Below are 24,149 nucleotides of genomic sequence, written 5' to 3'. Positions count from 1 at the left end.
ATTCCTGAGTTTGAAAATGTTCTTCTCTGTGGTCAGGACATCTGTGCTTGTTAATTGTTACTTACTGAATTTAGGCTCCTACCCTCTTAACAGAGACTGGAAAATAGGGGTGCTATCTCCCTCAATGCTTACATTTCAAAGAAACAAGTCCCCAGGTCCTTGAAAAAGACATTTCCTGGGTTGTAAAACTGGAGAAAAGCTGGGAGATGATTTACATATATTCCAAAGAGTCGGGGAAAGAACTTACAATTGCAAGTTTTCTAAAGTAAGTGCTCTAAGAAAAGGGATGTCAGGGTTCTATAGTCAGAAAAAAAGTGTGTCTAAAATTTAGGCACGTTGAGGGGAATATTAAGGAATCCAGGTCAAGGTTTACTGCACACTGAAGCCCGTTTTGTTAACCACATTAGTGTTTTAACATTTTCAGTGGTCCTCTGTTTGTGGTAGGAAAATAAATCTCTGCTCTGGGTGAAAGTAAGTTAGAGGAAGCAGTGTCCTCAGGACATGTGTGAAGTTAAGTCAGGTAGCTTTGCTTCTCAAAGTATTTTTTTAAAAACCCCTTGGAGACAGTATTGAGAACTGTTCTAAATGACTGTTAATTGAGGGAACACTAGTACTCTCAAAGGGCTAGTTTTCAAATTTGGCTGCACATTGGACTCATCAGGGAACTTCAAAAAGTACCGATGCCTTGGTCCCATATGCAGAGATTGTTATTTAATTGGTCTAGGGTGCAGCCTGGGCATGGAATTTAAAATCTCTCCATGTGATTCTAATTGCAGCCAAAGTTGAGAACCACATCTGAGGGATAACCTACAGAATCCCAGAAAAATTGTACTTGGTAAGAGAAATAATGAGGAGCATTTTCTCTTGCATGAAAATATTTGGCAAAACCAAATTTATCCCTAAAAAATGTAGTAACTTGGACTTTTTTTCTATTCCTCTGTGGTCCCTGCACTCTTCTAATGAAGCAGCTTAACCAACAGCAAGCAATGTGTTTGGCCCAACCTTATATTATTTCAAGTGGGGCTCATACAACCTACTTTTAGTTATTACATAACTTCTTATTACTCACAGGTAGTAGGGCGTTTTTCTGCCACTTGATCCACAATGATTATTAGTAAGATAAAGGAAAAATTTATTTTCTCTATGTAAGTAACTGATCTGAAACAGACATAAAATATCATCCAACAATCCAGAAAATTAGGTTGAAATTTTATATCTGCTTTTCACTAAATAAAACTTTAGATGTTGATATTTCCCCATCCTAAATTTCTTAGAAACATCATAAAAGAATGAACATTCTCAAAGACCACTCTGTACTATATTACATTTCTAGAACAAACTAATTTTTAACTAGTTCATGATTAATTAATGGCAGTTAATTGGAGACTTCTAATGCATGCAAGTATAGAGGAGTAGATTTCATAATGTTAACTTAAGGCATTTTCCCCGAGGACTCAATTAAATATCAGCCAATGAAATATTTCATGTATTTCTTTTTGTGATCATATTTTACATACTTAATATTTCAAAATCAAACTTTCTTTTGAAGGAGGCTAGATTTGCATTTTAAATGAAAGTCAAACCAGTTTCTCCATCTTAGTTTTCCAGAACTTTTTTTTTTCAAGACTCAGCAGAAATCAAACTTTGGTGAAAAACTCCCTTAACTTCAGCTCAGCATCAACCTGAATGTGCTTTTGTTGTTTGCCATTCCTTTTCAAATGGGATTATAAGCCCGTTTCTGGATTATGTTTTGACAGTTTTATTAACTACACTGTGCATAACATAGGAGTGGGCACAGAAAAAATATTCAAAAAAATTTTTTTGATTAATTGTGTAGATTTCCTTTACCAAACTAATGAATCTACTTCTTTTATCATACTGCATTAGACATTTAGGGCCTAATTCTCACCCATCCTCCCCTTCAGAGTTTTGTCAAATAAAATATATGTTCAAAAACTGAAACAACATAGGAGACATGGCTGCTCAAATCTCAATGCAGATTTTTTTCTGGAAAAGAACTGACAAGTAGAACATGGCTTAGGCCTGAGGCCAAACTTGAAATTTTACTTCTTCTGACCTTTACGGGAGGGCAACTTGTAGCAAAGACTGCCTTGATTTCTTCCTTTTAAGCAAAGAAGCTGAGAGGGAGTAAGGTAGGGAGGGAAGGAGTGAGAGAAGGAGAAAGAGATGAAGAGAGAGAAAGAGAGAAAAAAATGCTGGACATCTAGTTGTTGACAAGAACCAGAGGAGAATCTAAGCATTGGCAGGTCAAAGAGGAAGCCAAATTTTCTGCCACTGAGGCCCACTATCCTAGAGGACCAATAAAGCTAGGAGTAACAGATGACAGAATGTTACCAAATTGGCTTTTCCTTTTTCCTTGTGACTAAGAGAAAAACTAGAAGTGTTCGATCATCTGCCCTCATCCAAAGGACACACAGAGGCCCGTTAAATGAAATACATTTGTCTCTTTACAATTATGATATTACAAGAAAAATACAGAAGTTTTCAAAGAACCAGTTTTCAAATTGTTTGGGAAAAAAGACCATATTAAAGTAATTATTTTAAATACAAATAACAAATATATCAAGCTCATGAGGGAAAGATTATAATCAAATATAATGTGGATTAGTTAAATTTTCTACAGTTAAATTTTCTACATAGTAAAAGTAATAAGGTTATTATAAATTAGGAAATGGAAAAATGGAGAAGACTTTATAAATCATCTGATGTAGGGAAATTAATGTTATTTTTTAGAACTTCAGATCACGTTCTGAAGTGACAGTCTGTTCTCAGCATGATCCTTGAAACAAAATGTTAGAAATTACCAAGAAAGTAATTAAGCTAAAGAAAAGAAAGAATTAGTGAAAAATCGTCTCACCAAAAATTCAATATGCCAAGTTTTATCTCTCCTATTGGACTCTGATTTACACATGAAATCTGACAATGATCTTTCTTAAAACCCCTGAGAATTTTAATTCAACACAATTAAATGCCCAGGTTAATTGCCTTATCTCTGAATATATTAGAAGTTAATAAGAAGACAATTATTTAGCTTATCATGTCAGTGGTTTTCTAAAAATATTAATTCCATCAGAAATTTTACCTCTCAGTTTAGAAACCAAGGCTTCCGTGAAATAGTCCTTGAACCACCAAATCCTCTTTAGGTTCTCTTCCTGTGCTCCCAGAGTCTTCTTTACTTGACCGAATGTTCCACATTACTAAGCTTCTTCAGGAGTGTCTTGCTCATCCTTGCATTCTTAATACCCAGCACAATACCTGCTACAAATATTTTTTAATCTCTATAATATAAATAGATTGCTCCATATTATAAAATATAACAGTTGTTGTCCTGCTACATATCACATTTCTTCTTCTTGTCTCCTAGAGGTAAATGAACAACTCTTAAAAACAATGTAAATAATCAATATCAAATTAGATAAAGAAGAGAGTAAACATTTAATTAAAGATATATAACTTTTATTAACTTGAGTTTCCTAGAACAACTTCTGTCTGAACAAAACTAGATATAATAGCCTTTTAATTATTATTTTATTAATAATAATAATAATTATTATTATTATTACCTTACTCAGGAACAAAATTAAGCTAGAATAAAGCTTCATCATTTAAGTCAGTGTACATGAATTTCCAAACAAACCATTTTCAAAATTTAGGTTTATTTTAATATACAACCAATGGTAATGGTAATTCATTTCATAAACCAGATGAAAAGATAATGTTTAGCCTAGGTTTTCCTGAAAGCAAGATCCAAGACAAAAGTTTATTCCTGAGAAATTAATTTGGGAATTTGAGGCCAGGAAGCAAGAGTGAGATCAGGGCAGTGAAATAGCCAATAAAAGAATGTGTTTTTAAGTTGCCCATAGTGATAGTTGATTTGTTGCTTGATCTCAAAGGACCTTCCTAAATGGCTTATAAAATGTGTCTCAGAAATAGCTGTTCAAGGAAGAAAGGAGCATTGGTTTATCAATTGATTCCTGTTCTCCACTGGTCAAGTGTTGTCCCAGGGGCATTAACTGTCTAACAATCCCAGCTTGTTCATGAGTGATGGCTAAGCACATTCCCAGGGTACAGACTGGCTGGAACATCAAAAAATCTCTGGGCGGGAAGTAGCTGTACCTGCTCCAAACTACTCCAAGCCTATGTGAGCTTGTTGCCAGAGCCGTGGGTGGAATAAGAGGTGAAACCACGAGGATTTAAAGTGACACAAAAGGAATAACCAATGCTAGCAACTTCTAATTCAAGGGTTGTTTTTTGTTTATTTTCTTTTTTCTTTCTCTATGGAGTTTTCTGAATTCTAGAAACCATTAATTATTTTCATCTCCTTTGGTATTTCTTGCTTGCCTGTTATATCAAACTGTCTTTCCTATCTTGCTTCTTGTATGATTTTTTATGTTTTGTTTTATTATTGCCATGGCTATGGTTATGTTATTATTTCCTGTTCACAACCCTCTTTCCTTAAAAAAATTCTGGTTGATTAAAGGCCTCTTGATAGTTGCCTTTGCACAATTAAAAATATATAAGTACTAGCAGATTTAAAGACACACATGCAAACCAATACAACAAAATGGAATATAACACAACTATTTCTTAAAGAATATGTCTAAACAAATTTGACACCACTTGAAAAGTGCTTTTATGCTAATGTATAAATCATAAATAGTTCTAGCCCATTTATGAAAATGATTGTTTATCCTGTAAACTTCAATGCAAGGGGTTTTCTTTTCCTAATCTTTTTGAATGGAATATTGAAAAGAAATTACTTATATCAGTTATTTTGGTATTACCTGCTTAATTGTAGTACATTTAATAGTAGCCCTCAAGAAGATATGTCCAAGTCTTTCCCCCAATACCTGTGAATGTGACCTCATTTGGAAAGAGGGTTTTTGCAGGTTTAATCAAGTTAAAGCTCTCAAGATGAGCTCATCCTGGATTAGCTGGTGAGTTAGTGAGTCTTAAGTCCAATGACAAGTGTCCCTATAAGAAAAGGAAAAGACACAGACAGAAGAGGAGAAACGCAGGGGGAGGATATGTGAAGCTGGAGCAGAGACTGACGTTCCGCAGCTACAAGCCACGGAACACCAGAGATTGCAGGCAGTTGTCAGAAGCTAGGAGAGTGGAGAGTAGCATGGGACAGATGCTCCTCAGAGACTTCACAGGGAACTACAGTGGTGACACATTGATTTCAGACTGCCGGTCTCCACAATTGTAAGAGAATAAATTTCTGCTGTTTTAAGCCACCCAGAGCGTGGCAATTTGTCACAGTAGTTTCAGGAATTCAATAGATTAATGGAGAGAAAATGGGTCATGAGTGTTCCAAAAATAATCCCAATTTGCTATTAAATACATTAACACACATCCCCATTAACGTGCACTACTATAGGTGCACCTTCAAAATAAAATTTGATTTGGCTAGTTTAGAAACTTAGATGTATTTTTTTCCATTTTTAAAATTTTATTCCCTTTTTAGTATTTTATTCCCTATTTTTAAAATTCCATTTTATTTCTATTTTTATGTTTCTTTCAGCCATGGTCTCCTAACCAAAGATAAACTCCACAGCAAACAAAACAACAAATCATTTACTCTAGAGTACTTTAACTTCATTTTCCTTACTTTCCTCCATCTCATATGAATTTTTAATACAATTTGACTGATGGCAAAATTGATGCCTGAGATGATAAAGGAGATACTCATTTAGAATGAAATTATTTTAGGTTGTCCAGAAAGGTGATTATCAGCATGTAATTAATAGACTTGATTTCTTTAGGGAGAAAAGATATGAATATGCGGGTTTTGTGAGTTGAACTTGAGACCTAGTTTGCAGAGCTGCTCTATTAACATTTTTACCAATATCTGGCATTTGGTCTTGCCAAGATTTGAAAAAGTAACAGAATGTCTTCATTTTCAAGATAACAGAATTATTTGACCCACCTTCCTTATTGATTGCCACTTCTAAGGTCTTCTAAAGAATGAAGATGTAATGTAAAGAACATGGTGACTTATGTGCACTACTGGCCTAAAAAGATGGGTATTAGTTGCTTCAAAGGCTACCAACCAGTGTGAGTATTTAAGAGATGCTGCACTCTTGGCAAAAGACAGTGCATTTAAGTTTCAGTTAACATTTCTAGTTGTTATCAAAGGTCCCCAGAGCTCGTGTGCTCATTAAACCCACGAAATAGTTGTACAAATCTCTTATCCTAGAATATATTTAATTCATGAGGTTGAACATTCATACAAAGAAGTTACCCATGGTCAATGCATTTTTAACAATCGTATATTACAGGTTAACTCTTTTTTTTGGTGCTAGCATTAGGAAAGAGAGCCAACATTTAGTTTAAAACTTACCACTTATATAAGCTTTATGTAGTTAGTACTTACATTCAAGAGCTCAAAATTATTTCTGCGTTTTCAAATTATCAGCAGTAATCTTCCATATTTCATAGTAGGGTCAGACAGAACTTATTTATCTTCAGCTATTTGTAAGTGTACTTATATTTCTTTTAATCTGAGACATTCTGTACTGTGGTTCAGGGGTCCCCAATCCCTGGACCCACGGACCGGTACCAGTCCACGGCCTGTTAGGAACCAGGCCGCACAGCAGGAGGTGAGCAGCGGGCAAGTGAGCGAAGCTTCATCTGCTGCTCCCCATCGCCCGCATTACCGCCTGAACCATCCACCCCACCTACTTCCATGGAAAAACTGTCTTCCACGAAACTGGTCCCCAGTGCCAAAAAGGTTGGGGACCGCTGCTGTGGTTTATTCTCCTAAAGGAGTCCATAGACAGAACCTCCCTGTTACATGCTCTATTGGTTAGGTTCCGGGTGCACAAGGGTGAGATTGGGTTAGTCCCCTTGATTCCACACCCTCACCCAGGTGTGAAAACATTCAGTGCTCATTCTACCTACGAGCAATCACGTGAGAACCCAGTTTGTCTCTTGATGACTTGATACTAGCTCAGAAGAAAAATTCTGTAGACCACGATAGACTAACCTGGATACAATTCGGGGGCATAATTGCACTTAGAAATGCCATATCTTTAACTTTGAAGCTGCTGCATCTTTTCAGTGCCTTATCAAGTTACTAAAGATTTTACAGAAGTTTGGCAAGAATAGAGATAACTTAATATTTCACTTGGTTGAATACCTAAATCATTTTATAGATTATCATAAATATATTTAACTATATTATAATATTTGCTTTTGTTGATTAATATGTGTGAGATTGTCTGATATTTATCAGTAGAAAAGATTTTGCTGAAGTTGTCAAGGTTTAACTTTGGAATCAGGGAATCCAAGATTCAAATCCTACCTTTACCGTTTATCACCCATGTAAGCTTGGAGGAAATTGCCAAAGATCTTCATCTTCAGAGGGTAAGCATACTCTCTCTGTCACAAGGATTCTATAAGGATAAATTAGATAATCAGTGTTAAATGCTTTTGCTAAAGCCAAACACATGGCATGTGCTCAGTAAATAGTGTTTATGATGGAAATGTTGCCTGCACTTTCTTTTTTGGTACTTGGGAACCAGAAGGGGGAGAAAATGTTATTGTTATTTCATTCAGAAAAAGTATATATATATATATTTTTTTTAAATGTAAAATCAGATCATGCATGCCATCTCATTGTGGTTTTGATTTGTATTTCTCTCGTGATATTGAGCATCTTTTCATGTGCTTGTGGTCAACTGTAAACCTTCTTTGAATGTCTATTCAAGTCCTTTGCTCGTTTTTTAGTTGGGTTGTTTTTTTGTGGTTGACTTGCATCCAGAGATGATTCTGATGGAAGGCAAAGGGGATTGAGAAGATAAGCCCTACATGGCATGTTAGGGCCCTCTGTGGGGTGGCCCTGATCTACCTTCCATCTCATTTTCTGCTTTTCCCAGCAAGAATGCTTTGCTCTAGCTATATGTTTCCATTTTCTGGACTTTGTTTCTACCATTCCAACAACTTGGACAGTTGTAGCAGAAAGACTTTTTCTTGTCTGCACAAGAACCACCCTCCTCTGTCTCCTGCAGAAATAGTTCTGGTGGGACTATGTGTCAGAGTGTCCCTCCCCTTTCTGGCCACATTGGTGGCGCGTGACCTAGGCTTGCCCAGTCTTAGTGCTCCCATCACCATGGTATCAGGGGTTGGCTCAAGGGATGGACATGCGATCCAAGCCAATCTGTGTGCTATTAGGGAAATGTCTCTTTCTCTTTGTCTTGCCAAACTGGGATGATATAAGCCTGGGCTACTGGCTTCTTCCTTGACAGTGTAGACCATCTGCAGAAGAAAAAAAAGGTCAACACACAAATGTAAGATGAGTCAAGAAAAGGAAAGTGAAGAGAGAATGCTAGTAAGGTAGAGAATGATATTATTATTTGAGTCCCTGGATCCAGCCATACTTGAAACTAGATCCCCCACTGGATATTTCAGGTACGTAAGCCAGTAGATTCCCTTTTGCCTAAGCTGACCTGAATTCAGTTTTAGTCACTGATAACAGAGAAAGTTCTCACTAATGCAAATCCCCGTTGTTCCTGGTTCTTTCATCTGTCCCTCCAAGCATGAGCCCACCCACCGTTAAGCCTTTTAGCCCGTCCAACACAGAAATGCCCTCTTTTCTTTTACGTCTGGCCCAAAGGGCTGTTCCCTCTAGGGATCTCCAGTAGTCATGGAGTAGAGAGATGGCTTTCCAAGTGTTCTGATTTCCAGCACCCTTCCTGCCCTGTCCCTCTGTGTTGTACACTCCCTCTCTGTACCTTGTGTAACAGGGTGAGTCTTTATGAGAAAATAATTCTTGTGGTGGCTGGCGTGGGCTTGCGAGGAAGACATCCAGCATTCCCACCTCTCCTACCCACACCTCGGGGCAGCATTGGGCAGAGGCTCAGCCCCAGCCAAGTAACACCAGACCTGCAGAGACTGGAGGGAGGGTGTGAAAAAAAGTGAGTAATTACAGAAAACATGACCTGATGTCTCTTTGTTGTGGTTTTTGAGTGCGTGGCTTTTTCCTTTTGCAGCTGTGCTCTCCCTAGAGGGTTTCCCGCCCCAGCCCAGGAAGGGGAAGCTGCCACTGAGTGTTGGAAAAAGCTGGGCCATTCCCATGGGGAAGCCACTCATCTTTGTGTTTCAGTCCTGAGTGGGCAGAGCTGGAGCTTGGAGGGAATAGCATGGATGCTGGTGCCTGGTACTGGGCTTGTGTCACGGGATGTGTTCAGGTATGACTTGTTCAAAAACAATTTTTCTATTTTTCGCTTTAGAAATTTTTATTTTAAAAATAAAGAAGTGTTTCTTGAACCCAGGTATTGTGGAGCAAGCTTTTATAAGCTACACATTAATATGTCCATGAATCGTGTGTACCTTGTATTGTTTTTGCTGGTGCTGTTTGGAAGACTTGTTTTGTGCTTACACTGTTAATTTGGGGATGTTCAGGTTCCTTTCCCCAGTCTTGCCTCTAGAGTCCTGCTTCTGCCTCTTGAGTTGCTCTTGGCATCTAGAGGACAGCCTGTGAGAAATGCTCAAAAGGTGTGAAACCGATGACAGTAATGATAGCTAACATTTACAGAGGGCTTAGTATGAGTCAGCAGTAGTTTAAGCACTTTACAAGTATTATTTCATTAATAGTTGCTATTGAAAAAGATCCCAATTTTGTGACCTACACAGATGGTGTGGGCTGTAACTCACTCACCTGGGGCTCACCATTCCCTCTGAAAGCATGGTGAGCTGCCCCTAGGAGTCTGTGGTTTTATTCCCAATCTTGTTTATGCCAGTAGCACTTGTTATAATAAGGATGCAATCTAATTAAATATGGTGCAAACCAATGAGATATGAGGGAAATAAGAATGAATCATTGTTTCTACGATATGTAAATTGAATGCTTTGGAAACACTTGACAAGGTGAGTCATTTTAATAAATATTGCTCTCAAAATAGATATGGGCAAGGCAGCTATGAAGGTCAAGAAAACCCAGGTGTGGGGACTCGGCCCTTAAGTCATTTTTGGCTCCACTTTAAAGGAAACCAAGCTGGAAATCAAAGACCTGCATTATGGATATGATTTATGCAAAAAAAAGCGGATACAGAATTCCACCCAGTGGCTCATTCTCAAATGAGGGCCTGGAACCTACATCAAAGTGTAGTTACTAAGTGTGCTTTCAGTTAGAAGCTGTAGGGAATTCCCTGGCAGTCTAGTGGTTAGGACTCCGCGTTTCTACTGCAGGGGGCATGGGTTTGATCCCTTGTCGGGGAATTAAGATCCTGCAAGCCATTAGCCATGGCAAAAAAAAAAAAAAAAAAAAAAAAGAAGCTAAGAAGCTATAAATTGTAAGAGTGGTTTTATTTCACTATTCCCCATATTAACTGCCTTTTTCAATTAACCCACCCAGAGCTGGCTGGAGGGTTTCGGCCCTAGATCTGTGCAAATTGAAGAGAGGTCAGGTGTCCACCTCTGTCTTTCTTAGGAAGGTTCCTGAGGCAATCCCTTGCTCAGTTCCTGTCCCCTTTTCAGGGACAGGGTCTTTCCTTCACTCCCAGCCCCTCTAGGTGTCCAGGACTGTTGGGCAGTGGGTCACTTGTAGGCCCAGGTCACGGGAGAGTCACCCATCCACCTCCATCCTGTCTGCCAATGACTCCAGCCGACCCTCGCCTCTCCTTTCTTCCCACTCAGAGCCTCTGCTCTCCGCCTGCCCCACCTGCCCTGCAGGCACTTACTCGAATCTCTGTTTCCTGCTCTTGCACCTTCTTTGAGACTTTTGTGAACTGAGAGGGAGGAAATAGCTTTCAGGGTCCCAGTAAGTGTTAGAAGGGAGGAAAGTTCACAGAAAACACTCAGATTAAAAGTCAGGATTTGGATGAATGGATAAACAAATGTCATCTATCTATACCATGGACTATTATTCAGCCTTAAAAAGGAAGCAGATTCTGACATATGCTACGACATGGATGAACTTTGAGGACATTATGCTAAGTGAAATAAACTAGTCACAAAAAGGACAAATCCTGTATGATCCCACTTACATGAGGTCCCTAGAGGAGTCAAATTCATAGAGACAGAAAGTAGAATGGTGGTTGCCAGGGGCTGGTTGGAGGGAAGAATGGGGAGTTATTGTTTAAGGTATAGAGTTTCCGTTTGGGAAGATGAAAAAGTTCTGGAGATGAAGGGTAGTGATGGTGGCACAACAGTGTGAATGTACTTAATTTCACTGAACTGTGCTCTTAAAAATGGTTGAGATGGTAAATTCTGTGTATGCATCATTTAACACACACACACACACACACACACACACACACACACACACACACACACACACACACTTTGAGCTGGGCCCTGCCCCTCAGTGCTTTACTTCATAGGAAGCCCCGAGGATATTCCTGGTGGGTAGGATTGTGGACATCTTAATGTTCTTCCTTGAGCCTTAATATGTTTTCCCAATTCCATACAAAGAGCACTTATTACTTTAATAATTGGAGAGGGAGAGAAGGACACTTTAAGAATTTAAAAGAAAATAAAAAGTGAGGGAGTAGGGAGTTAATTGCCTCCCACGCAGGGCCTGAGTATTGTCCAGGTGGGTGGAGGTGAGGGGCAGTTGCAGTCCCAGGAACCAGGAAGGCCCTCACTGGCCCTCAAGTCCTGACCCCAGTGAGAGGTTTGCCAAGGCTTCCTGCAGAGCTAAGCTCTGGGACCTACTGGAGGTATCCCGGGGAGGGTGGTCTTCATCAGGAAAGAGTGACAGGACAGTCCAGTGTTCAGCCCTGACAATGGCCCTCAATTTAACAAATACACAAATTAATAACCTTACAAATTTTAGAGTACCAACTCTTGTCCAGTCACTAAAGAAGGCTTTCTATACATTATTTTTCAGTCTTCACAGTAATTCTATAGGTTAAGGATCTCTATTTCAAATAATTTTCCCTGTAAAATATATCCTACAAATAAAGAAGCATGTAACATATATTTGTACATTTATTTTTTCAATAAGAAATCAATTGCATTAGTTACAGTGATTGCTGTAACAAATAATAGACCCCCAAATGCCTAATGACGAAAGCACAAAGCAGTTTCCTTCTACTCACCAAAGGAGGGCAGCAGAGGCAGGGAGAGGGGGATGGGCAGCGGTTGTCCACATAGTCACTCTGGGATCCAGGCTGCCAGGGGCTGTGCTATGTTCAGCTCAGGGTTTCTGAGGTTGCCTTTGGCATTGGCACCCAGGCAGCTGGAAGGGAAAGGATCTCACATGTAGGGGTATTATAGGCCAGGCCTGAGAGTTGTGACTTAACTTCCACTTACATTCCACTGCCTAGAACTCATTCTCATGGCCAAACCTAACTGTAGGAGAGACTAAGAAATGCAGTCTAGCCTTGCTAACAGGACAAAGCAGAAATGGATTGGATTAGGATGACCTGTGTAATTTATTGTTCAAACCAGGACCTTACCAACAGGGAAAGGTATGATTAAATTATGCCAGGACAGCAGGCACAAGCTGGGATAGGGAAGATGTTCATCCTGGTTTCTGTGAGTAAGAGCAGGCAAACACAAACAAAAATATGTTTTCCTATTTTCTTCATTTTCTACTCTTTTGCACAGTGACACTTGGTGAGCCTTAATCTATTAAACCAGCCCCAACTGATGGACGCAAGTTATTTCAAATCTTTTGCTATTAGAAACAATGTTGCAATGAATCCTACTGTACAAACATCATTTTAGGTACATCTTAAACAGATAGCAGGAGTAAAATTAACTCTTAGGCTCTTAGCATCCTTGTATGTGTGCATCTCAAATTAATGTATTGGATAGTTTTCCTTATTTTTGTACTTTATATAAATAAGATCAAAGATATTCTTTTTAAAGTGACTCTCCCAATTTTTGCTCAAAACAACGTTTTTGAGATTTTTCTGGTTAATGAATGAATAGACCACATTTAAAAAGCAGGTAGTCTACCTTTGAGGGTTATTTGCACCATTGCCAGTTTTCTGTGTTTTGGCGATGGGGGGTGAATATTTCCCTGGACCCTAGGGTACCTGTGCACAAGTTTCCTCTACAACTCGCATCTAATGGTGGATGTGCTCCATCATAGGGCAGCTACGTATCCCCTCATTAGGTGCTGCCAGATCCCTCATTGGCTGTTGCCAGACTGTCTCTGAGAGCGGCTGGGCCTAATCACATTCCCACAGCAGAGGATTCCCATCGCTCCACATTCTTATCGTGACTTTCTTGTACATTGGAGGTTAAACAACTTTTCCTTTCTTTGTAATGTGAGCTTCTTTGTTTGAAAAATGCCTCTGTGTGTCTTTCGCTCATTTTTCCGTTGGACTGCTTATCTTTTCCATGGCAGATCAGAGGAATTCTTTCACACTTTGAATACTAACTTTGTTGGTTATAATTATTGTGAATACTGTCAGTGTGTGTGACTTGTGTTTACTCTCTTCATGATGACTTGATAACAGTTCATAATGCAATGTGGCCTAATGAATTAATGTTTCCCTTACGGTTGGTGCTTTTTTGTTTACTGCTTGTGAAGGCTTCCTAGGCCAAGGTCTCAATCCCCACTTTACATGGGAACAGACAGTAGTTCAGATGTTTGGGTAACCTAGTGCCCAGGTTCTAACCCAGTATGCTCCTTCTGAGGATTTGTCTGTACAAGTCTGGCCTCCCAAGGCCAGAGTGAGCCCGGGAGATGCCTGTCCTCTCCCAATCCTACCAGGAACAGCCTGGCCTCTGATGATCCCCTAAACCCCCTTGGGCTCTGATAACTCCCTCACATACCATCATCAGTGCCTCCTTTGGCCTTGGAATTTTATTTTTCCATCTAACGTGCATCCTCGTACCGAGACTAGCCAGTATGACTTGCGTCTGACTTGTGCTCAGGACAAGGGCTCCAGGACACATCAGTGACGTGATTATTTTATGGCACCTTCCTAGGCGGGCCTCTCTGGAGCTGGAGTCTCAAGGCAGGGGCTTCTGAAGTTTAGCATGCATGACTCTGGCTTTGATGACAACGCAATGGTGATGATTATGCTATTTCATTGCTGTTTGGATTCGACAGGGGCTGAGAAGAAGAGCAAGGATTTGGATGCAATGGGGAAAGCTGGGAAGCAGTTTGAGGGCACTTCCTTCTCTTCCTAAGGGCTCTTGTCCCTGCCTCTTGAGGACAGAGAGTAAACCCAATGGCCTCAGTTAAAGGAAGGGAGAGAGAGTGAAAGAAAAAAAGAAAGAGAGGAAGGAGGGAGGGAGGGTCCTCTGCAATCCCAACATCCCTATACACACCTCCTTCTGGGCCATGTGCAGGCACATTTCATGTCAGTTGGTGCACGTGCCATTTTGTGTTCCTTTGTCACTTATAGGTTTTTCCTTGTGAAACAGACATAATTTTTAACATCCATACAGGATGCCATGGAGTTGACAGCCACGCACAAATATAGCCATCCTTCTGGTGTTGGACAGACAGGAGGCCATTTCCAGAGTCAACTTAGATGTTTTAGTCCAATCTGCAGTCGGTAGCTTTAACTATTACTGTTTTTTCCCCCTGACTTTCGGTGATTTCCTTAAGCTACAATCTCAGAAATGAGATTTCTGGGTAAATGGGAATGGATATTTTTATGGCCTTTTAAAGATAGCGGCAAATTTCTTATCAAAGATGCTGTGCTAATTTTCAAAACCCAAGATAAATTTCTTGCAATTTTTAAAAGATAGAGTGGGGCAGGAAAAGCTCACCAGAATGAGCTTTTGGATGGCTCTGGCCTTGATGTTTCTGGAAGGTTCTGATCAGCAGCTTTATTTTTGTGGAGACAGGCTGCAACAGACAGGAAGGCTTTATGGTTATTTGGACTCATTAGGTTACTGGGGACTGTTTCTGACCAGTTTAACTGCCTGCTGTGCAGGGCTCCCATCTGGGGACATGGCAAAGGGTGACGGGCTCTAACTGTATAGAATCCATCCCCTCCCGCTCAGAACTTGCACTTTAAGAGGGGAGTGAAGCTCTGAGGGGATTGCCAACGCGGATCCAGCATCCTTGCTTACCCAGTGCTTTTGTGTTCCCTCTCAGGATATGTGGGCCTGGGTGATTTTGGCCAGGCCCAAAGGTACCCTGAGAGTGTGCTAGGGTGGCCTGGCCCTGAGGTATGGCACTCCCCAGGGAAACAATGTGAGGGTCACAGAGAGCAGATAAGCAGTACAGAGGTGCGCCTACCCCCCAGCCTTTTTCCCTGGTGGCTGGGCCTTCCCAGGGGCAGACACGGACCCACGGCTCACGGATGAGAGGCAAGTGTCCTCACACTGGCTGGGCCACAGACTCACAAGTGTCCCCCAGCAGAGACGGCTGACTTTTTTACAGGTGCCTGGCGGGAGTCCAGTCCCACTCTTCTGGTCTCCACTGAGGGAAGCCAAGGCCTCAGCAGGGACTTGCCCAGGACATGACCATGGGCATGTTCACTTCCCCCGGGGAGCTGGGTGGGAGACTCTGTGGGGACAGGAGCTCAAGAGGACCTGTGTCTGAATACTCAGAACAAACATCAGACAAAACCAAAACCACTTCTTGCTGGGGAAGCCATGCCTGGGCCTGGGGTGGTGGGTAGAAACACAGTTCTCCACCCTTTACACCTGCCACCGCTGAGGTGGACTTTTGGGGCTTCCAGGGTTGGCAGAGTTCAGGATGCTTTCCCCCATGACTGCCTCCGCCACGCAGCTTCACGGGCTCCTCCACTCACTTTGGCATCATCATTATCAACAACAACAATAAAAACAATAAAATAGCAATAGCGGATATTTACTCAGGGCTTCTCATGTGCCAGCCACTGTTCTAGGGGCTTTATATGGTCTAATTAAGTGTTAGATGCTACTCTCATTATCCGCATTTTACCAATGCGGAAACTGAAGCACTGAGAGGTTAGGAAACTTGCCCCGGGTCACACAGCCAGTGAGTAGTGGAATTGGGAATCAAATTGAAGCTGTCTAGCTCACTGCACTCTTCAGCTCTTCTGTATTATAAATGACAAATGCTTACATACCTACTCTCCTAAAGAAACTCACAGGTGCCAGCAACTGGATCTGGGGGCAGAGCTGTGACCCCAAGCATTGACCTGGGATTACATCCCAGCACCGTAGCTTTCCAGCCAAGCAACTTTGGCTAATTACTCTATTTCTCTTAGCCTCAGTTACTTTATCTGTAAAATGGGGGTATAATCCCTACTTTGCAGGGGTCTGTGAGGATTAAATGAGATCCCATCCTTGAACCCATGAATGTGTGCAGCACTGTAGACCTCCGGCCGTGGTGGACACCTAGGAAATGTGGGCTCCTGGTCCTGGTCCTCTTCCTTTTTGTATGTCCTCCGAAGGTCCCCTAACTGTCCTGGGTGCAGGGGCAGCATCTACAAAAGAGAGATGAGTCTATGCATCCTGCCACACGAGTCTCTTGGAAGAGGGAAATGCATGCAGTGAGAGACTCTACTGCACAAGGCTGGCACTCAGTGGATGGCCTCTAAGAAGCTGTGAGAGTATGGGAAAAAAATCATGCTTTCCCAACACTTTCCTGCCCATTCGAGGAATCTGTGGTTCTGCTGCCTGATGTCCTGCTCTCGGTCCCATTGTTCCATCAGATGGCCCCTGGGGACTAGCCAGTCTGTAAGCACATGCCCCCATTCAGTCAGTAGATTCTCCTTCCAGATTCACCTCTGAATGCCAAAAAGCCCCGCCTAGGAGTTTACTTATCTTCTTGACCTCCCTATTCTATAGGAAAGTCAGCCAACTGGCCAAAGCAAGAGTGAACTATTTATTAATACCATTTAATTTAAAAATTTAATGCTGATTTAGGTTTCATTTTTATTTTTTGACACCGCTTAAATAGATTGGGAGAAACACAAGTGTATAGCTCATTGCACTGTGAGTATCACTGCTGGCACTGTTCCTGCTCCAAGTGATGGATGGTATTAGAAAACGCTTGGCAAGGCCATTTACTTCACTGGACTGCCCTCTCCCTTCCCTTCCTCGTCTTCCTTTCTTCTATGTTCCCATAGTGCTGTGTGCTCCTCTCCTAGCACTTCCTGCCTTGATTCCTTGAGAGTGGGGTCATGGCTGACTTTCTTGACTAGCTTGCTCTCCCACCCACCACAATTTCACATCTCTCCTCTCTCTCCTAGCCTTCCATATTTCTCTGGCTCCCTCACACTAGTTAACAACATCTCTACACCACATAGTCACAAGACAGTTGCTGCATCTCCACTATCACATCTCCTTTCCAGGCAAGAAGAGGAGGAAGGAGGGAGAGGCAAAGGAAAAAGGCAGTCTTTCTTCCAGCAAAGCTTTCACTTTTTATTTAGAAAGGGTTCTTTGCCCCAGAACGTTTTGTTACTGATTTGGGTCCTTGGACTCTTTAATCAATAGAAATTGATAAGAGGCCTGACGAGGAATTCAGGCAAGCCTTTCTTGGGACTTGTGCTGCAGCACAAGGGAGTGAAAGCAAGTAACAGGTTCCCTTGCTTGCTTGATGAGGGGGTGAGAATTGGTTCCCTAAATGGGGTGAGTGTGGAGGTGCATTGGTGGGTTGGGCCAGGGGGGCGGCTTAGGTGGTCTGCATACCCCCTTGGTGGTGCCGTGTGCAGGGATCATGCACTGGACCCTGCTTTTGCTCTCAGCACCTCAGAAATGGTAGTTGGTGGCCTTTTTGTAACTTATTTTTCATAACTGCCCGCATGCACACACATGCAGTTATTTTTAGTCCCTTACAGTTTCTTTGTATTTTGTTGCTGGGGTAAACGGTCCCAGGTCCCAGCCTATCTCACTTTCACTTACATTTCATTGGCTACACCTGGGTCACAGGACCACCTGTAACTGAGAAGGTGAGAATTTTAGAAGGGCACATGTATACCCCCTCCCAAAGCAGGCCTCTGTTAGTAAAGAAGAAAGGAGGGATGGACACTGGACAGGCAGCTAGCAGTAACTGTGTACAATTAGTCATGCTAAGTATTTCATTAAAGGACAGTTTTTTCCCTCTTCCAGATCAAGAGAAAATCCCCAAATTTAAAATAGATTTCTGTAGCCTCCCCCCACCTCCACCCCGCCCAACCTCTTTTGTTCTGTTCATCACTCAGAAAGCAGCCAAGATGATTCTTTTTGGGAGGACAGCCACGTTCAGTGACCATACTGACTTACTGAGGTATGTGGACCAGGATAAGGTGAGGGAGGTAGAAAGATCTTCTCTCCTGTTTAGAGAGAAGGTGCTGGTCCTTCTGTTTCTCTTCTCTTCCCCCATTGTATACAAAGACTTGTTTTGATCATTTTCTATTATCTTTCTGGCAGGTTCTTCTGTAAAGCCTTTCTTGACTTCCAGGGAAAGTTTCTGCTGCCTTTTTAAAAGTGAAAGTAGGTGCTCTTAATAATTGCTGTAGTACAAAACATGTAAAACAAGTCCATACTTGCTTGTTAAAATTTCAAGAATTTGCCAAGCTGGTAATTTAGCTGGATATGGCTGTCATAGGAGTTCTTATATCACAGAAATCTGAAAACACAACAAATCATTTTGATTTGCTTTATTTTTGTTTGCTTTTTCTAGAGAGCTGGTTTACCAGGACATCACTGAAAATACCACTAACTACACCCATCCTTGTCCAAATATATGAGTATGAAATGCTAATATACTGGACATAATTAGGCTAAATTACTCAAGCAATTAAGGTGATAGCATAGTCTTCATATTTTTACCTACCTTATAAGAGTTGGTTTCATTGGTCTAAAACAATATTCCCTAAATTCAGGCTTAAACTTCAAGGGGGAAAATCTATATTCTGAAGAAATAAAGAAATAGGTCAGCGTTTATATATGCCATCATCAGTGAACAGCACAGCTATAGAGCTTTACAACCAGGCTTTTGGTTAATGACTTAATTAAAGTGGGATTAATATAAATCTGTTGTCAAGAAAGAATGCTAGTGAAAGTAGAAAGTATTCTGGCAATCTACCCTTCCAGCTGTCATCGTAGGAAACATTGGTAGCAGGGTGACAGAGTCAGTGACTTAAACACTTTAAGATCTAGAAGGAAGGCTGGTGTTTGCAAGCTTTGCAAGAGAAAATTGAGAAGCAAAGAAATAAAATTTGCATGACTACATCTAAGGCAATATATCATATAGTGTACTTTTTATAAGGTCCCTTAGGAAAAATTTCTCTCCTGTCTTGATAACAAGCAAAGCTGACTTCTCTTCAATAATTGTTTTCTAACTTTATGCACACTATGAATCTTGTAACTAATTGTACTTTCCTTTTTGATCTGACAGCTGGTGGAGATTAGGACTAAATTTGTGGCTTAAATAACTAATGTATAGAACCGTGGCACACATAATGAGTGCTAATCTAAGCACTATATTTATTCTTCCCTTATCTTTATTTCCCTTTGTCTCATTCTTTCAACCTTATTTCACCTCTTGTAGTCTATGCATTTTTGTAAATCACCATGAGACCTTTTGTTCTGAAATGGGATATAAATAAATAACACAGGCAGGAGATGGGCACAGCAGCTGGTTCTGTAAAGCATAGTTGTATTTATATGGCTTGCTTGTTTCGAGGTAATATTGTGCCCATTATTTCAGCTTCTACTCAAAATGGCCCTAGGAATCCTATATCCAAACTCATTTTGTAGTTATGGAAACTGAACTAGAGAGTTTGGGATGTGACCAGTGTAATATAGTAACAAAGGAATGACTACAACCAAAATTTATTTGTCAAGCCCCGCCCTAGACACAAACATTGGGAAATGACTACATAATGACATGTTGGTAGCTTAGGGCTCATATTATTTCAGCCCTAAGGTCTTTGGGTGAATTTGTCTCTCAGTAGAAAGAGCCTGATATAAACCTAATAATGCTATTTAGACACTTATTTCAAGCCTATACTTATTGCTTATCAAGCAAGTTATGGTAATGCTATCTCAATTATACATGTTAATGTAAGTAAACCTTCAAAGCTTAGTTTTAAAAGGCATACAGTATACTTGCCTTCCTTTTAAAAGGCATACATTTGTTGCATCAGGAATATACATCTCTAGTCTCCTCCTACCTCCCCCCCACCCCAAAATGTCTTATTACATGAATAGTACCTGTACCTCTGGAAAAACCTTAGTGATTGATATTAATGATGAATTCAATAGTATAAATAAAATTATATGGCAAATCAGAATCTATAAAAGCAATATTTTGATATGACTTTATTATATGAATTAAATATGTCTATGTAACTAAAGTATCAATTTAAATATGTGAATGTTGGCTTATACTATTTATATATATATATGTATTCAAGCTGACTAAAATTTTGTTTTCTCTCCTCATTGTACTATGATCAATATTTTTATAGAGTTAGAAAATTCAGTGTCCTTTGTAGGAAATGACAAAAGTAAAGAAATCTGCTGGGGAATAGATAGTAAAGGGGGTAAGGACACTGAGTCACAGATACTACATTTCCAAACCATCTTTTGTCAGTACACTCATTTATGTAAATCATGCTGTTGAGATTACGAAAAAAGCTTAAATTTTCTAAGCTAAACTTAGCTAGATTTTTTTTTTTTAATTTATTTATTTATTATTTTTGGCTGTGTTGGGTCTTTGTTTCTGTGCGAGGGCTTTCTCTAGTTGCGGCGAGTGGGGGCCACTCTTCATCGCGGGGCGCGGGCCTCTCACTGTCGCGGCCTCTCTTGTTGGGGAGCACAGGCTCCAGACGCGCAGGCTCAGTAGTTGTGGCTCATGGGCCTAGTTGCTCCGCGGCATGTGGGATCTTCCCAGACCAGGGCTCGAACCCGTGTTCCCTGCATTGGCAGGCAGATTCTCAACCACTGCGCCACCAGGGAAGCCCTAGATTTTTTAAAAAAGGAATTCCTTTTTTAAAAAATTATTTATTTATTTATTATTTTTTATTTTTGGTTGTGTTGGGTCTTCGTTTCTGTGCAAGGGCTTTCTCTAGTTGTGGCAAGTGGGGGCCACTCTTCATCGCGGTGCACGGGCCTCTCACTGTCATGGCTTCTCCCGTTGCGGAGCACAGGCTCCAGGCACGCAGGCTCAGTAGTTGTGGCTCACGGGCCCAGTTGCTCAGCAGCATGTGGGATCTTCCCAGACCAGGGCTCGAACCCGTGTCCCCTGCATTGGCAGGCAGATTCTCAACCACTGCGCCACCAGGGAAGCCCCTAAACTTAGCTAGATTTTGATAAACATCTTGTCTCTTTCACAACAAATTCAGAAGAGCCATTGCTAATTCAGTGATTACCCTACACAAAAGGTGTACTTAGGGTAAGTATTTAGATTAAAATGGGACATATTTTAGATGAGACTGCTCAGGAGTCCCTCACATGCATACCCATGAAACCTCTCAACAGTCCTCCTGGAGCTCAGGCATTGCATGATGTTCTTTAACAGTGCTTATTTATTTATTTATTTATTTTACTTTATTACTTTTTTTACCATACAGAAGCCCAAGTCATAGGGGAAACATCCTATAGGTTTATTTCTCTTTAAAAATACAAACCATTTTCATTACCTGGGGGAAAGATGTATTTTCTTATAACTTAGAATATCAACTACTTGGCATAGGTCAGTAAAAGTTACACTGGTATTTAGCAAGTAAAATATTATAATCTGGCCATATTTGTGACGAATATGAAGAACACTTTCTAATTTTTATTCTCTTTCCATCTCTATATACCATTATAGAGATGGAAAAATATGTTCAGATCAAGTCTCTGATTTTATCTCTTATTTGAGGTGGACATTATTATTGTCATTTCCCAATGGGGTGAATTGTCAAATGACCCACCCAAGGTCATGCAGTGACAGGGCTAGAATTAACTCATTCTATTAAATGCAATATTTTTCTGGTGTGAGCACCAGAAATACAAAGATAAATAAAATTCTATTCTATGATATGAAGAGCAAAGGGGCAAAAGGCCAAGAATTTACTCTGTATTCAAGACAGTTGTTTTAGAAAACTTATTCTTCCCTATACTGATTGTTTGAGATAAAAGATGATTGAAGTTATTATATCATCAACTGCATTATAAAGTTAAGGTAAGCTGCATGTATCCAGGGAAACATGAGCATAGCTAGATAGATGGATGAATAATAGAAAAAGATATAAATACACAAATTATGAACCTGAAACATCCAACTCAATCATGTAAAAAGGCATAATGTAACTTCATATTGACTATACTTCTTGATATATTTACGCTGTCATTTAGCATTTCTATGGACATGCTGACAGATTATATATTAACATCTTAGTGTTTATGGGATTATAAAAATTAAAAGTTAAGTGGATAGGTGGAATGTTAGAAAACACAGTGTCCCACTCTTCTTAGAACTTGGTAACACGGATACATGAATGAAATGTATCAGAAAGGATGATAGTTTTAAAATACACATCCTTTCTCCAGATTGTTCAAAGATAAGAGTTTGCAGAGCAGGATTTTCTTTGTGTTATCAAACTGAAATACTAAACATGTAAATAGGAAAATCGTTACTGATGTTTATCCCCACCTGACAGAAAGAGAGGCCATTTTGTTTCAAATGGAAATTTATTTTTGAAACATTGTGTAGTGAGTAACAATGCATTTTTAACTTAAATTTTTAATTCATATTTTACATACAGTAACATAATATTTGTTTAAAAAAAGTGTTTGGATAAAAGAAATTGGGAGAGCAGTGAATGTATTGATAATTTTCCAAACTATAGACAATGTTCAAGCCTTCCATATATGTGCTTAACTTATCATAAATATAAAGTAGATTGCAATGAAAAAACACCAATCTAAAAAGTAAAGATTGTTATTACAAAGATCAAAGTCAACAAATGCAAAAACAAGAGAGGAAAAAAATAGAGCAAAAGAATCCATGTTATCATTTGAGTAGAGGAAATTATCAATAAAAAGTAGAGGTCCTCAATATAATTTTGAACCTATCTCTCAGCCTTATCGCTATGTTATTTGCAGGCACCAGTGGGCATCTGCCCTGAGAATGGATTATTAGAACTTTCTGCCTATTTTACTAATTAATTTAAGTGGTATATAAGCCCCACTCATGGCAGAAAGTGCAGAAAGTGAAGCAGAGCAAGAGAAAAAGTAAGGCTCATGAAGTAAAAGAAAGAAAATGTCTTCCCTCAAGGATCAATATTCAATATTTTCTGGCTCTATGATACATAAATGTAATTAACAATATTTTAATAGTAGCTACCATATCCCATTTGGAAGAACCACTTAGCATAAATAACATGTTTTAGCATTCCTGTTAACAACGTGGTTTAATAACATGAATGCCATATCACATACAAAATTCAAGGCAAACTTTTTTTTTCTGGATTTAAAAAGATGCTTCTGGCCAGCCTACAGTTATCATTCTATGACAACTCTCACAGTTTGTACCTAATGAAAAAGAGAAGTTGAGAGAGAGAGATTAGCCTCTGTGATTTCATGATCTTTGAGTCACAAATGCCCTATGTCACCTTGAATCTATTTTTCATTTTCCTTGCCTTGCCCTTCATGCCAACAAGGCCTTCTCTTGAAATCAACAGGTTTAGCGATATTATAGTCATATCAGTCTGTTCTCATCTTAACCAGCCAAGATCTGCTGTTTCTTCTGACTGATTGAAAGCTGGTGCTGATTAAGAACCACCACAAAAATTTGCTATACCCATCTAGGAAAAATAACCACCACTTTCTTTATAAACATTTACATAGAAACATCATTTACATGAAGTATTCTTAAACACACTTGAATATCTCCCCTGGATTCCACAATTTTAATCCTGAGTCAGAGTTTTATAGAATAAAGTCCTATCAAAGTTACTATTCAATCAGTCCAGATTTATGCTGTTAGTTGGTAATGCTTTTGCTGCAATGTATACTTTACCTCAAAATATACTGAGCAAATATTTGATTTGGCTACTCTGTGTAAATACTGCTTACCTTTAGGTATGTCCACTAACTTAGGGACATATTAACTTCATGATTGTTTTTACTGAACTGGTCAACTTGAAATAGCTGAAATATGTCTGCTAAGTAGCTGGAAATATTTTGCATATTTCCTTGTAAAAATTGAACATTAAAATACAGCGACATCTCATATATCAGGGTATTAGTCTTCTGCCAACAACTTTCAGATTTCAAGAACAGTGCTCAGATCCCAATAGTGA

The 24,149-nt window shown here is 39.9% G+C and overlaps 1 protein-coding gene across 1 annotated transcript in view; it reads left to right on the top strand.

Annotated features, from left to right (window-relative positions):
• The window catches only part of LOC309635420 (uncharacterized protein), a gene marked incomplete at its 5' end in the record, with an annotated part of 576,760 nt that overhangs the window by 413,013 nt on the left and 139,598 nt on the right, over positions 1-24,149 (top strand). The window contains one exon of the mRNA XM_082406653.1: positions 9,015-9,212. The remainder of the gene's footprint in view (positions 1-9,014; positions 9,213-24,149) is intronic.

This window comes from Balaenoptera borealis, assembly GCF_965194805.1.
Source record: "Balaenoptera borealis genome assembly, chromosome: 10".
Lineage (NCBI taxonomy): Eukaryota > Metazoa > Chordata > Mammalia > Artiodactyla > Balaenopteridae > Balaenoptera > Balaenoptera borealis.
This window is presented reverse-complemented; position numbering and strand designations above follow the sequence as displayed.